Below are 15354 nucleotides of genomic sequence, written 5' to 3'. Positions count from 1 at the left end.
CCAAGGGAGAAAAGGCTGCTGTCTTGGAGCTAGATGGAAAAGCCTGAGCAGTTGCCACTGCCTAGGGTCCCTGGGCCAGAACTTGGAGTAGTGGGCGGGCCCAGGTTCCCCTCCAACCTCTCAGCACCACAGAAAGAAGTAATTCTGGAAGAAGGAGACCCAGGAATTACAGAAGGATCTCCCTCTCCACATTCATTGACTTTGCCAATGATGAAAATGGCTCAGTAAGCTGTAACCCTGGCCTCTAGAAAAACGCAGTATAGAAGGTCTCCTGAGGCATATAATAACTGCCTAAGGAGCGCAGGACCCACGGGGCACAGCCAGAACTTTGTCACAGAATCTGTGTGTGCCATGTGTTAGTCTTCAAAATATTGTCCCCTGGCCCTTACATTTATAGAGACAGTTATTCTTAGTTTTGTAGGTGATAGTTAATGTACAGTATAGAGTGTTTCTTTCTCTAATTAGTACTCTGCCAGGAGTCCCGGGATTCACGAATTGAGTTTCCTGTCTGCAACCTTTTTTCAATCAGTAACAAACATCAGCACCGCCTGTAGAGTCTGTCTGAGGTGCATGTTTCTTTGAATTGCAGTATCTATTCTTCCTTCCTACCCAGAACTTGAGAAACCTGTGAGCTTCACTTATGGAAACACCTCATGAAAGCTGAAGCCCCTCTCTAATCTGGGCCAAGAAGACATTCCTCCTTTCTCCCCACCCTCCTGGTACATTGTCTTTAACTGACCAACAGTGTCTTTCCAAGCACGTTTCTTGGAGCAAAGCCCTAAACATTGAAGGGGAGTACTTGGGCTCAACACAGAGGCATTCACAAATAAAAATATAAAGAAAATAATCTGATTGTGTCTGTCTAAATATTCCTTATTCAATTACGTATCTGTTGTTCCAAGGTTTAGTCCTTCCTAGTCACAGATAACGCTGAAAATTCCATGTTTTGTTTCTGGATTAATTTCTCTCTCCTCTGGTCACACACATAAGAGTACAGCAGGCAGATCCTGCCTTTTCAAAAACTCACACTCTCTTTTCATTGGCTGTCCTGGCTCCCTACCAACATTTCCTGGAGACCCACTGTCTCTGGGTTTAACCCTTACAGGCAATTTAGTTAACCCTTCAGGCTGGAAAGTTCTGAAAAGGGTAATATCCCTCCCATTCATCAGAGCCTGGCATACTAACTGCAAAGAACCAAGCCCATTAGGATATCACTGAGGCTCTCTACCTCCATGGCAGAGGGATAACAGGGGCAAGCCATATCCTTCCAGAGAATTTCTAAGTGGTTCTTGGGATGTGTCTTAAAGTGCTGCAAGATAGCAAATACTCCTCCCTCTAGGGATGTGGCATCTTACTCCAAGCACAAGCTCCCTCCATGGCATTCCTATTAGATGTTCTGCTTCAGGAGACTTGTAGAGTGGCCACGTGGACTTTGATGCATACATTTATGATGCACTACTCTATTTCATGCCTCAGCTGCGTATGTAGTGGGTAGGACTGTTACAATTACAAGGATTTTTGCTACCAGCTTCCTTGCACTTGTCTCCATCCTGAACACTGCTTGCCAATCACCCATGTATGGAATATACATAAGGATCATCATGTGAAGAAGTAGTAGACATTACTAACTTTAACTAGAGATTTTTCAAGATGCCTGGTAGCTGTCTGTTTTCCATACCTGATCTCCATGCCATCAGCTTTGGATTTTCTTGGATTTGCAATGAGAAGAGGAAATGGAGAGATTTTGACTCGTGTTCCCTCTTGTATCCTAGGTCACTAGTTCAGGAGCCTGAGCAGAGCAACTGTGCATGTTCATGCCATTGGACACTGTTTTGAAGAATTTCTGGACTTGAGTCTATGGCATACATGTACCCACTTGTGGAATACAGATAAGAATAATACATCTCAAAGAACTTCCAGTTCCAGTAAGTAATCTCCTCTTACAGCTGTTGCCAGATGGCAGTGGGGATATTGGTCTTCCTGGAACCTTGTGGGCCTTGTTCACATCCCACTGTTCTTATGCTACGTATCAGGAAAATTAAGGATTGAAATGCATAAAAGTAAGGTTTCTTCAGCAATGTTAATTCTGTCTCCTTGCATATAGCTTTTGTGTTGCTGTTAGGGTGTCAAGCAATTTAAAAAATCAATCTTGATTAATCACAGTTTTAATTGCACTGTTATTAGAATACCATTTATTTAATTGAGGGGGAGTTTCTGTATTGTCAAATATAGGGTCAGGGCTGGAGGCTCTGAGATTCAACCCCCTTTGGACTTCCAGGCTCTGGTCTCCCTCAGAGATCTGGCATGGGACTCTGGGTTAGGGGCTTCACTTCTGTCCCTGCCCAGAAAGAGGCAGATGGGGGCTGACTTCAGTTTCTCCTCCCCCCGCTTGCTGCCTGGGAAGCAGAGAGCTGAGGATCCAGCTCTTGTCGCTGATGCCTCCTATCGCTCCCACAGATATGTGATTTTGCTTTGTTAATTGCAGGCATTAACTGCAATTTAATTTATAGTCCTAATTGTTACTTAATATATTGTTAAATACGTGCTTTTAAAATATAGTATATTGGCAACATAGTGGAGATAAAGTTGCACTGAGATCTTCAATTTTGAAGCTTTCTAACTTTTGTGTATTTTTATTAGAGAAGAAAAACTGTTGTTAGTGTGTTTATGTAACTGCTTTTTTTATTTTTAACATATCATTGTGTTCAGTTCTTACATCAGACTTCCCATTTGGTTCTTGCTGTATTAAGTAGAAAGTAAAAAATGTCCCACTCATGGTTTCAGAATCTAGACAACTATTGTAGTTTTATTCATCAGCCTTCTGTACTGTTCCCTTCTCAGAAACAAAGATACCATCCAAGAATTTTCTGACATCTTCGTTCTTGACTAGTGGCCTGCTGGTTCAAGGCAGCTAAAAAACTTGGTTAAATGCCAAAAAGTAAGTGGCAATGTCTTAACCATATGTGTGTTCTAAAGGCCAATAGGACCTCTTCCATACTTATCAAAGGGGGCACTAGCCTTATGTAACTGCTGACAATATAACAAGTATATCATTCAAGCTGACTTTTTATTTATATTTTATATATAAAGCTATTCACCAATTTTAATAATCACATTGGACTGTTTGTCTGATCTTAGCAAGGTTTTGAAGTAATTAAATATCAATGAAGGATTATTCTTATTTGTGAAGAATCTTTCCCATTGTACTGTGGACTATGGCCTCCAAAAGCAGAAACTGATTAAGCTAATGGCAAATCTGCTTCTTTTCTCAATAGCATTCCTATTTGAGTCTTGATAGGGACAGTCTGATGTGCAAAAAATATATATTTCAGTCCTCTTTTTTGCACTGGTAATCACTAGTTGAAGTACAGAGTATACCATCTTTCCTTTACTTTTTAAAAACCAGATGAGATGAAACACATGCCGACCAATACAGTCCTTCTCTTTCAAGAGTCCATCTACTGCCTATCTAATTGCAACTATAATTTAGGGCTTGATGATGTTTTTCTCTTGACTTCAATGACAACACCATATACATAAGTGGAAGCAGGATTGGCCCTTCATACATCAAAAAAAGCATTTATACATCTGAAAATCATTTCCTAAGTCTTAAAAATCTGATTTATTTTTTATAAATCTCTGCACCTGCACAGATGACATAAAATCTAAAAAGAAATAAAAGGATGAATGCTGTTCACTATCTTTTCCTAGAAGACAGCTCATTAATGTTTTAAGTTCAAGTTCATTAAAGTTTGTAATAGACTTGCAAAATATGCTTGAAAACTTACAAATCCAAACACAATTTACTCATCTTCTCTTTACCATGATGTTAATGAAAATGCTTGTGAAATAATCCACCTGTTACTGATAGGTCGGAAAGGCTTCTAGGTGCTCTTTGCTCTCAAATCTCTGCTGTTGGTAGCACCTAATAGAAATGATCTCATTCAAAACAAGAATTTTTGGAGTATGGCATTATTTCATGTAGCTGCATGCTTAAAGTTCTGACCTTGACTGTTTGACAGAATTATTCCTGCCTACAGGAAAAAGTAACTGTCAGTTTTTCTTCAAGTGTTGATCCCTGTGGGGTATTCACTGTAGGTAGGCATATGCTTCCTGCATTCAGGACCAGAAATACTTCAGTAGCTATGCAGTCTCATCTGCAGCTGTACCTCCTTGTGCTGCTCTGTGAGGGCATAAAGAATGTTGCTGACTTTTCTGTCACTAATGGTTGGTGATGGAACCTTGTGTGTCTGTTCTTTGTCTTTGGTGTTTGCTTTAGTTGAATCGGTAAATACTATAAAAATATTCCTACTTAGAGTTTAGCTCTAGTTAATAGGGGCTGGGATCTTCCTTTGCTAGTTCTCCCTTTTCTCATGCATCAGTTGTGCCAAGAGTTGCCTGGCATGATCCTGGGTTTTCCAAGTGAGCATATTCATGAAATTTGTGCTGCCTCCGGGAATGATGTCTCCATCAAAGTGCAATATCTGCAATGCCTTTCCTCCATGTATCAGACAAGCTTGTCATTTCAGGCTTGACAAGTACCTTGTAGAGGTTTCCACAAGGCCCTGTTAGAAACTGGGACCCTTCTATTCTGCTTCCTTGCATCCGGAACCACTAGGCAGAACATTGCTGGCATTTGATACCAGTGGCTTGGAGTCCTCCCCCAAACACAAGAACTCCATGAAGCACAGACAGGAGATGGACAAGGGCAAACTTACCCAAAGGACAAGGGACAAGTCCCTGAATAAATCTTCCAAAAATATGCCTGCTTTGCTTGTTTCCCTAGCGCTGTTAGAAATCTGCATCCCAGAATGAATGCACCCTGAACTTTGTACAGCAAAGAAGACATTGATGGTACCAAGAGCTCACAGTGCTCAAACCTGAAAAAGCCAGGCCATTAACAATTCCTGTGCCTCGTATACATAGGGATACACAGACCTCCTGTCTCCAAGACCACATTGATGGCCCTGACAAAGGGCAGGACTCCCTGAACAGTTTACATCAGGCAGGTCCTTAATGTGCTCTCCTGGAAGATTTGATTATCTATGTTGATCTAGAATTCCTGATTTTTCATGTAGTCGAAACTGTTGTGGGAGGTCCTTGCGCAATCAGTCAACCCAGTGTTTGTTGGTACCAAGGCTTAGCCAGGAAGTGGAGGCTCAGGCTCAGTTTCTTTTCCCACCTACTGCTCCTGCTGATCAGTTGGAACCAAATTTTGTGGTTACCTACTTCCCATGATGAAACATGAGGAGGCTTCTGTGATGGACCGGGCCGGGTCTGGGCACTGCTGAGGGCGTAGGCTCAGGACGAGTTGCTCAAAACCAGGGCTACTTAGAGCCCTCGACTGGAGACCTTTCTCAAATAGGCTACAAACCAGTCACACAGAGCACTTCAGCTGCCAATCTGGCCAACAGGAAGCCTCACAAGCAAAACCCTTCAGATGCCCCGGACCCTACACACAGGTGAGAGATTATAAACCCTTCTCTCACCTACTCCGAACAGATCCTCCCAGTCCCTTCACTGAACTATCATTCCTCACAATAGGCCCATTGCTCCCTCCCAGACTGAGAACATTTACAGTACAAGAACAGAGCCCCTATTCATAACTTCACATACAAACATCATACAAGTACATAAATAGCATACATAGAATCAGTAGAGCATAAGCTTTCATTTGACACCTCACATGGCCCACTTTGTAAAGAATTTGGGGGCAAACACCATCTGTGGATGCAACAGCAATCTGTCTGCTCACTTTAAAATCCAATAACGTGGTAGCTGCCTCTTTGGAGAACTATAACCTGGTACCGACTAGCCCTCCACCTTGCTGACTAGAGAACTAACAGTCCAGGCAACACTTTCAGATCCACTCTTCTCACTGACCTTATTAACAGCAATTCTGGCCCAGGGACCAATGGTGACCACCACAGGGGCCACCTTTGTCTTGATATTGTCCATTGCATTGCCCTTATGGGAGCCCCTAAAATATACTTCTGTGCATCTCAACATAAGGGTCTTGAATTCTGTACCCAGAAATGGTAATCACCAAGCAAAGAAGCACTGTCTTAACTGGAGCAGTTGATGGTGTACCAACTGTACCAGTGGTATTCTCATTGCTCTTTCCAGATAAAGCACGATCACCACCCTCTCCTCCAGACAATTGTAAGCAACACCTGGACCATCCCCAAAGGACTGCAGACACTCTTGAAAGTCCTCTGGGAGGATGTCCAATATTTATTTAATTATGAAGCTCATAGACATACTTCAGTCTATGGTTCTATCTAAAGTAGAGCTCCCAATTAATGAAGCCATCCTAGAAGCTGCCAGACTAGTCTGGCATACTCCTGTGACCTATGTCCTGCACAAGGATTGAGCTGAGATACATTGCTTAAACTAGTTAGAGACCTAAAAGGTAACAAGAAAACATTCTACAAATACATTAGAAGCAAGAGGAGGATCAAGGACAGGGTAGGGCCATTACTCCATTTTGGGAGGAGGGGGAGAGAGGGAAGAGGAGAAAAGGACACATAACAGAAAATGTGGAAATGGCAGAAGTGCTAAATGACTTTTTTGTTTCAGTTTTCACCTAAAAGATTAGTAGTAATTGGATATCTAGCATTGTGAATGCCAGCAAAAATGAGATAAGAACTAAGGCTAAAGTAGGGGAAAGAAAAAGTTAAAAATGACTTAGACTAGTTAGATGTTTTCACATCACCAGGGCCTGATGAAATACACCCAAGGAACTGACTGATGAAGTATCTGACCCATTAGCAATTCTTTTCAAAAACTCATGGATGACTGGAGAGATGCCAGAGGAATGGAAGAGGGCAAATATAGTGCCAATCTATAAATAAGGGGAACAGGGACAACCTGGGGAATTACAGACTAGTCAGCTTAACTCAGTACCTGGAAAGATAATGGAGCACATAATCAAGCAATCAATTTGCAAGCATCTAGAAGATAAGGTGATAAGTAACAGTCAGCATGGATTATCTTGACTTATTAAGGCTTTTGATACTTCCCTACTTTGTTTATGAGAGAGAGTACATCTTAGATGGAACTGTTATAAAGGTTGGCACATAACTGTTTGGAAAACAATTTCCTGAATGTAGCTATCAAGCTGGAAGGGCATATCAAGTGGGGTCCTGCAGGGATTGGTGCTGGGTTCTGTTTGGTTCAATATTTTCATAAATGATTTAGATAATGGCATACAGAGTGCACTTATAAAGTTTGCAGATGATACCAACGTAGAAGGGGTTACAAGTTCTTTTTGGAGGATAATATTAAAATTCAAAATGGTCTAGACAAACTGGAGAAATGATCTGAAGTAAATAGTTTGAAATCCAATAAGGCCAGATGCAAAGTACTCCACTTAGGAAGGAGCAATTTTACACATACAAAAGGGGAACTGACTGCCTAAGAGAGAGTACTTTGGAAAGCTATCTGGGGGTTATGGTGGATCACAAGCTAAATAAGAGTCAATGTAATGCTATTCCTCAAAAAGCTAATGTTCTTCTTCCAGTGATGACCTCATGGGTGCTCCACTGTAGGTGTTGGGTCGTCCCAATACCACAGATTGGAGTTTTTCATAGCAGTAGCAGGTTGGGCCATACATGCGCTGTAGGCGTCACATGGCTTTTATACTTTGTGCGTGCAGCCTGACCCTCCTCAGTTCCTTCACTACCACCCTCAGTCGGAGACGGAGCTCAGTTCTCTCCTCAGCACTATCTACTTAGATTTAAGATAGTTGTTGTTAGTGTTTGTTCATTAGTTACTCTGTTAATTAGTTCATTACATAGTTTACTCTTTAAAAAAAAATAAACGGAGGACATAGGCCGGGGCTAGGCTGTGATCTCCATTCACACAATGTTCAACAGACAGTAGTTTCCAAAAAAAAAAAAAAAAAAAAAAAGAAAAGAAAAAGAAGAAAAGAGAGACCAAGACAACTAAAGTTCAGCGGACAATTGTCTTCAACCACCATGCTGGGCTCCTAAGTCTTTAAAAAGTGCTACACTTGTCATGAGCTGATGCCAGCCTTTGATGGCCATTCATCCTGTTTCAAGTGCTTAGGAGAGTCACATGTTCTCCAAAAGTGCTCACACTGCTGCAGCTTAACAGCAAGAGCAAGGCATGATAGGGAGATGTGTCTTCACATGCTTCTCTTTGATAAGACACTCCAACCTGCCGAGTCCCAAGACTCGCCATCTCACTCAGACTCACCTAGGGCTCAAAAGCAACGAGCTAGTCTCTGGTACTAAAAATATCTGCTAAAAAGTGGGCCTCACCAGCCTATTCTCTCCCAGCCACTACATCGGCGAGGGTCAACACTGGAGACGAACTGGGAAGATCTGGCACCGGACATACTCGCACCATGTCCACCATGGAACCAAAATCCTGGCACAGGATTCTCAACACCGTCCAACATGACACCAGTGCTGATGAAGACGCAGGAACCGGATAAGACCTCAACCTTGCCCACGCTTCATGCACCGATGAAAGCATCAGCCCAGGCCAAGGTGCTTTTCAAATCTACTATGGTACTGCTGAAGACTCCCAGCCTAAAACCGGTGCCCTCACCACTGGCACCCATGCTGCCTCTGTCAGAACCGGAAACCCTGGCACTGACAGATGACAGTTTGGTGAGTAACAGCCGGCACCAACTCTGACACTGGAGAATAGACCATCCCATGGCACCGCTGCCAGACAGATTTCTCCATCACCCCCTTCACAGGGCTCTGTGGGGTCACCCAGGTCACCTGTGCTCTCTGTTCACAGCAGATTTGAAGATGATCATAGAAGTGTCTTCCCCATTAGGTCACAATTGGTGTACTACAAACACATGCAAACATATTCACGGCCTCCCCCTTGCCTTGCACAATGGCCTAATCTACCACCACCACCATACACAGAACACTGGTCACCATGGTATCACTGTTCCTCTTCCAGGCATCATTCCAGAAGTGTCATCTATACCAATCAAAAAAACTCCTCCCCCATCATCCTGTGCTCACAGCCCTCCAGCCACTGAGGACGTTGAGCCTGAGGAGGGCCAAATTACTGCTTAGGATGAACCTCAGCCCCCAGATACGTCTCTTACAGATCACTTGTGTTCCTCCCCTAACAAGGCAGTCATCCTAGCAGACACATCTCAATACTATCCTGGATTACATTCTTGATTTAAAACAACACGACTTATTTCTATCCCCTCTCAGAGTTCACCTTGCTTCCATCACTGCCTTTCATCCCCACGTAAGTGATCCTCAGTTTTTGTATATCTGTCCACCAGAAGGTTCTTCAAAGGTCTTCACAACCTTAACCCAATGCACAGACTGCCACCTCTGGTGTGGAATTTGGAGATGTGCTAGACACAGTCACTCAGCCCTCATTTGAGCCCTTGGCAACTTGTCCTCTATCTCTGACTACGAAGGTGGTATTCTTGCTTGCAATAACGTCTGCCCGTAGGGTGAGTGAACTTGCGGCCCTTACAGCAACACCGCCTTCCACAGCCTTCATGAAGGATAGAGTCATACTATGGGCTCATCCTTCCTTTCTGCCAGAGGTGTGCACTGATTTTCACATTAATACTCCCATCGTACTCCCTACCTTTTACTCTAAACCTTACTCATTCCGCCAAGATGCGATTGTGCACACATTGGATGTCCGCAGGGCTCTCTCCTTCTACATGGACAGAACTTGAGCCTTCCACAGATTGTAATATCTCTTTGTCTCGGTTGCTGAGCGATCGAAGGGCACGTTGATTTCTTCTCAGCACATTTCCAAGATCATAGTTTCCTGCATCACCCAGTGTTACTCTTTACGAAATAAGATGCTCCCTGCTCCACCTAGATTGCACTGCACTCATGCAGTCTCAGCATCTACAGCCTTCTTTCTGGGTATCCCTCTTAAGGACATTTATCACGCTGCTACGTGGTCATCAGACCACACCTTTGAGACACTATGCCATTCTCCCACATCCGTCTACAGACAGTTCAGTAGCCACTGTGGTGCTTTCTGCTGCTAGTAAATGGTGACTGAAACTCACCTGCCATCTACCTTGATTACAACTATATATTCACTTACGGTGGAGCACCCACGGGGGCATTACTTGAAGAAGAAATGGAAGTTGCTCATCTTGCGTAGTAACAACTGTTCTTCGAGATGTGTGTCCCCATGGGTGCTCCGCTACCCATCCTCCTCCCCTCTTCTTTGGAGTTTGTTTTTCTATTTTAGATACATGAGGAACTGAGAAGCGTCGGGCCGTGTGCGTAAAGTACAAGGCGCAAACACCATGAGGCACCTACTGCGCATGCACGGCCCAACTGGCTATTGCTATGGAAAAACTCTGATCTGCGGTGCCAGGACGACCTGACGCCTACAGCAGAGTATCCACAGGGCCATACATCTTTAATAACCATCGTTATACCACGAGGTGAATAACTTCCCTTTTTGGACTGTATTGGCAGGAATGTTGTAAACAAGACATGAGAAGTAAGTAATTTCACCCTACTCCATGATGATATGGCCTTAGCCGGAGTCATGTCCAATTTTGGGTACCACGGTTTAGGAAAGATGTGGACAAATAGGAAAACGCCCAGAGGAGAGCAACAAAAAAGACTGAAGGTCTAGAAAACGTGACCTTTGAGGAAAGATTGAAAAAAAAAACTGTTTCATCGGAGAAGAGAATACTGAGAGGGACATAACAATTATCAAGTATGTACATGAAAAATTGTTCTTCTTAATATCTGAGGATAGAACAAGAAACAATGGACTTACATACCCTGACAGAAAGATTTTCTTAATGTCTAAGCTAAACTGCCCTTGTTGCAATGTAAGCACTGGTACCAATTGCCTAGGGAAGGAAGTTTTGGAATCTCCATCATTGGAGGTTTATAAGAACAGGTTAGACAAATGGTCTAATTATTACATAGTTCTGCCTTGAGTGCAGGGGACTGGAGAACATGACCTACTGAGGTCCTTTCCAGTCCTACACGCCTGTGATTCTCTGGTAACTTTCTTACTCCTTAAGGAGCAGCATTTTTGTTTTTCCCTCATCTAACCTCAATTTCCAGGTAGCACGAGTGGTTACAGAACAAAGACTAATCCTTTATCAAAGGAAGTTGTTCCCTTTGGCTAGTTAACAATCCAGATAGCTTATCATAATTTAAAAAGTTATACTTGGACATTAAAGCGTGATGGTTAGCAATCAGAATTTGTGAACAAGCTTCATCAAGATTTCAGAACCTAATTCCAGGCCATTATAGATAACTTAGAGCTTGTTGTACAAACTTCCCTCTGGATGTCCCTTGATGTAGTTGATACAACAGGTTGCTCCAGGACTACCTAATATATTCAACAAATATATTAGAAGCAAGAAGACCAAGGATAGTGTAGGCCTCTTACTCAGTGAAGAGGGAAAAATAACAGAAAATGTGCAAATGGTAGAGGTGTTTAATGACTTCATTGTTTTGTTTTTCATCAAGAAATTTGATGGTGATAGGACACTTCGCCTACCGAAAGCAGGAGAAAATTAGGTCGTTTCAGAAGTTAAAAGAACAAGTTAAAATTTATGTAAAAAAGTTAGATGTTTTAAAGTCACCAGGACCTGATCAAATGCATCCTAAAATATTTGAGGAGCTGATAGAGGAGATATTTGAGCCATTAGCTATTCCTATTTCCACAAGGAATAAGGGGGCTTCCAAAAGAAGGGTTGGTTTTTTTTTCTGACATTTGGTCCAGTCTAGACAGGCCAAATGTTGGAAAAACCTCTTCCTACAGAAGATTTTTTTTTTTTAAAGCAGCAGTATAAGGATTGGGGATAGCAAGTGATGGAGAAGAGGAGCCTGGAGAGAGCGGGGCTTCAAGGAAGGGTCAAGGCGGTAGATCTTGGCTTGGTCTGTCATTTGAAATGTGATCTTGGGTGTAAAAAGGTTGGAGACCACTGCGTCAACACAGCTGAAATTTGGACATAACTGAATTTTTGTTTTAAGTTTTATAGCGCCTTATTATTTTTGTACTTTTTATACCCCAAAATTTCATTGCCCGCCTCGTTATAATTAAGTTGTTTAAACAAATGTGTTGCAATGGTAGAAAAAAACTGTGTGTCTGAAAACTGTAGGTACTAGGTCGGTCGGTCTGTCTGTCTGTCATCTTTTTTTAAAGGGGTATTTTATAAAAAAAGGTTGAAAAACACTGGTCTAGTAGAACCTTAAAGACTAACAAAACATGTAGATGGTATCATGAGCTTTCGTGGGCAAAACCCAATGATACCATCTACATGTTTTGTTAGTCTTTAAGGTGCTACTAGACTATTCATTTTTTTTAAGGTGTTTTTTTTTTGTTTTTTTTTTTTTGTTTTTTTTTGGAAGAAGGAAGTTCTGACCACTGAACCAAGGAAATATGTGCTCCAGCTGGCCATGGCACTCAGCCAGGGTGCCCCACGTGGGCAGGCGCAGAGGAGAAGCTGCCCGATCAGCTGGAGTGCAGGGCAGCCTCTTTCAGCTGAGAGCCACAGCCAGCTGGCTGGGGTGTTTCAGCCCTCCCGACCTCTCAGCTCCCACTATTCCGCACAGCTACTCACCTGTGTTGTTGCTCAGTGAGTAGCTGCTCCTCAAATGAGGTAATCAAATTTAAATGTACTGCGCTGGTGCGCAATTCAGAGAGGGCTCAAGAGTGACTCTAAGAGCCCCTGAGTTAGACCAGTAGATCGCGATGTACTGGTTGGTGACCACGGTGTTGACGTATCTCCCCAGACTTCTCTCAAGTACCCCCAAGGGTACTCGTACCACTGGTTGAGAAACACTGTACTAGACTATTCGTTGTTTTTTAAGTTTTTCCTGTTACAGACTAACTTGGCTACCCCTCTGAAGCTTGCTTTCTTCCAATTCCACTGCTTTTCTTGGATACTCAGGAAGATCAAACTCAATAAAATGACCGTGATCCTCATAGGTCCCTGCTAAGCAAAGCAATTCTAGTTTACCAGCATGTAACAATTAGCCTCTTTCCCATTCATCCAGCTTCAGCCATTCCATAACAAAGGCAGAGTGATCCATCCCAGTCTTACCATGCTTTCCTGCAGCGGACCAAGAGCATGCGTATCAGTCTGAATAGACTATTGAGAACCAGGACATGACCCCCAAATTGGTTTTGAGGTTTACACAATAGTGCAAGAACATTTTAAAGAATGGAGGTGCTAAAATCCTCCCCTTCAGCTGAGGCTGGAAGCAAAGTCTTGGCGGGCAAGGCAGCAGTCGACACCAGGGGCAGTTTGTAGAGCTCCCATCATGTGAAGCAGAAGCAAAGTCCCCCAGCATGTAAGGCCAGCAGCTGGGACCCCAGAGCCAGCAGCTGAGACCAATGTTCCTTCTAATTTTATTTCAACAATTTACAAAATAAGTTTAGTTATATATGCTGAGGCATGTGTGGATGTACACCATCAGTAGAAACACATGCTGCTGGCTATGGGTGCTGTGGGTGCTCTGTCCATCAGCTGGACAGCATTTGAGTCTAACCTGGATGGCCATCCAAGTGCTCAGCTTATAGGGAACACTGGCCAGGACCCCAGAGCTCGGGATCAGCAGCTGGGTTTCTGTATGCAAGGGTCAGTACTTGGAACCCCAGGTGCGGAGTTGGCAGCAGAGCCCCTGAAGCACGGGGTGGTGGCTGGTCCCCATGCACAAGGCTGGCAGCAGAGCTCTTGGGTAGGCAGCCTGGATTCTGGGAGCCCAGGAGTGCTGCAGCACTCCCCACACTTCTAGTTCCCATATGTATGTATCTACATTTAGATTTTACCAAGTAATTATATCTAAACATGTCTAAACATGTATTTCACTTGCAAGACCCATCTTCATGGAGGAAAGTGAGAAACAGTATTTGTCCTCTTTAATGTTGCACTCTAGTCAGTCTGTGTCCATGGGCCACACCACGTGGGGGCTCTTGTTTTAAAACTTTGGGTGCAAAGTCATGCCAGTGAGAGTGTAGTAGAATGCTCTTCAAAATGGTATCCTACGTCACTGTTCCCTCTAAGAGATGGACATAGGAGACGGAAGTGTTGAGAATCTCTGGGTTAGGCTAAAAGGGGTTAAAAACAAGGGTGATGTCATACTAGGAGTCTACTACAGGCCACCTATCCAGGTGGAAGAAGTGGATGAGGCTTTTTTAAACAAATAACTATATCATACAAAGCCCAAGATTTGGTGGTGATGGGGGACTTCAACTATCCAGATATATGTTGGGAAAATAACACAGCGGGGCACAGACTATCCAATAAGTTCTTGGACTGCATCAGAGACAACTTTTTATTTCAGAAGGTTGAAAAAGCTACCGGGGGGAAGCTGTTCTAGATCTGATCCTAACAAATAGGGAGGAACTGGTTGAGAATTTGAAAGTGGAAGGCAGCTTGGATGAAAGTGATCATGAAATCATAGAGTTCACAATTCTAAGGAAGTGTAGAAGGGAGAGCAGCAAAATAGAGACAATGGATTTCAGGAAGGCAGATTTTGGTAAGCTCAGAGAGCTAATAGGTAAGGTCCCATGGGAATCAAGACTGAGGGGAAAAACAACTGAGGAGAGTTGGCAGTTTTTCAAAGGGACATTGTTAAGGGCCCAAAAGCAAGCTATTCCGCTGGGTCGGAAAGCTTCTCTCTTCTTCATAGAAAATATGGCAAAAGACCGCATTGTCTTAACCATGAGATCTTGCATGATCTAAAAATATAAAAGGAGTCATATAAAAATGGAAAGTAGGGAAAATTACAAAGGATGAATATAGGCAAACAACACAGGAATGCAAGGGCAAGATTAGAAAGGCAGAGGCACAAAATGAGCTCAAACTAGCTACAGGAATAAAGGGAAACAAGAAGACTTTTTATAAATACATTAGAAGCAAGAGTAAGACCAAGGACAGGGTAGGCCCACTGGTCAGTGAGGAGGGAGAAACAGTAACAGGAAACTTGGAAATGGCAGAGATGCTTAATGACTTCTTTGTTTCGGTCTTCACCAAGAAGTCTGAAGGAATGCCTAACATAGTGAATGCCTGTGGGAAAGGGGTAGGTTTAGAAGATAACATTAAAAAAAAAAAACAAGTTAAAAATCACCTAGAAAAGTTAGATGCCTGCAAGTCACCAGGGCCTGATGAAATGCATCCTAGAATACTCAAGGAGCTGATAGAAGAGGTATCTGAGCCTCTAGCTGTCATCTTTCGACAATCATGGGAGACAGGAGAGATTCCAGAAGACTTGAAAAGGGCAAATATAATGCCCATTTATAAAAAGGGAAATAAGAACAACCCAGGAAACTACAGACCAATTAGTTTAACTTCTGTGTCAGGGAAGATAATGGAGCAAGTAATTAAGGAAATCA

At 43.0% G+C, this 15354-nt stretch overlaps 1 protein-coding gene and 1 non-coding gene across 14 annotated transcripts in view; one reads left to right on the top strand and one right to left on the bottom strand.

Annotated features, from left to right (window-relative positions):
• PHF21A (PHD finger protein 21A) overlaps positions 1 to 15354 on the top strand; it is a 287213-nt gene that overhangs the window by 61811 nt on the left and 210048 nt on the right. For 8 of the 13 annotated variants that reach the window (XM_075927582.1, XM_075927577.1, XM_075927575.1 and 5 more), the window contains exon 3: positions 1773 to 1925. The exons of 3 other annotated variants lie outside the window; for them this stretch is intronic. The gene's annotated coding sequence lies outside the window, so the exon portion shown is untranslated. Of the gene's footprint in view, positions 1 to 1772; positions 1926 to 2841; positions 2939 to 15354 lie in introns of all 13 variants that reach the window. 2 more of the 13 variants (XM_075927568.1, XM_075927571.1) reach the window with 1 other exon arrangement.
• LOC112544830 (U6atac minor spliceosomal RNA) lies at positions 2913 to 3040 on the bottom strand. Its single transcript, XR_003088154.1, has one exon. It is a non-coding gene; the product is annotated as a U6atac minor spliceosomal RNA (small nuclear RNA).

The sequence above is a fragment of the Pelodiscus sinensis genome, chromosome 4 (genome assembly GCF_049634645.1).
Source record: "Pelodiscus sinensis isolate JC-2024 chromosome 4, ASM4963464v1, whole genome shotgun sequence".
NCBI lineage: Eukaryota > Metazoa > Chordata > Testudines > Trionychidae > Pelodiscus > Pelodiscus sinensis.
The sequence above is the reverse complement of the archived record's forward strand: the minus strand, read 5'-3'. Positions and strand labels throughout refer to the sequence as shown.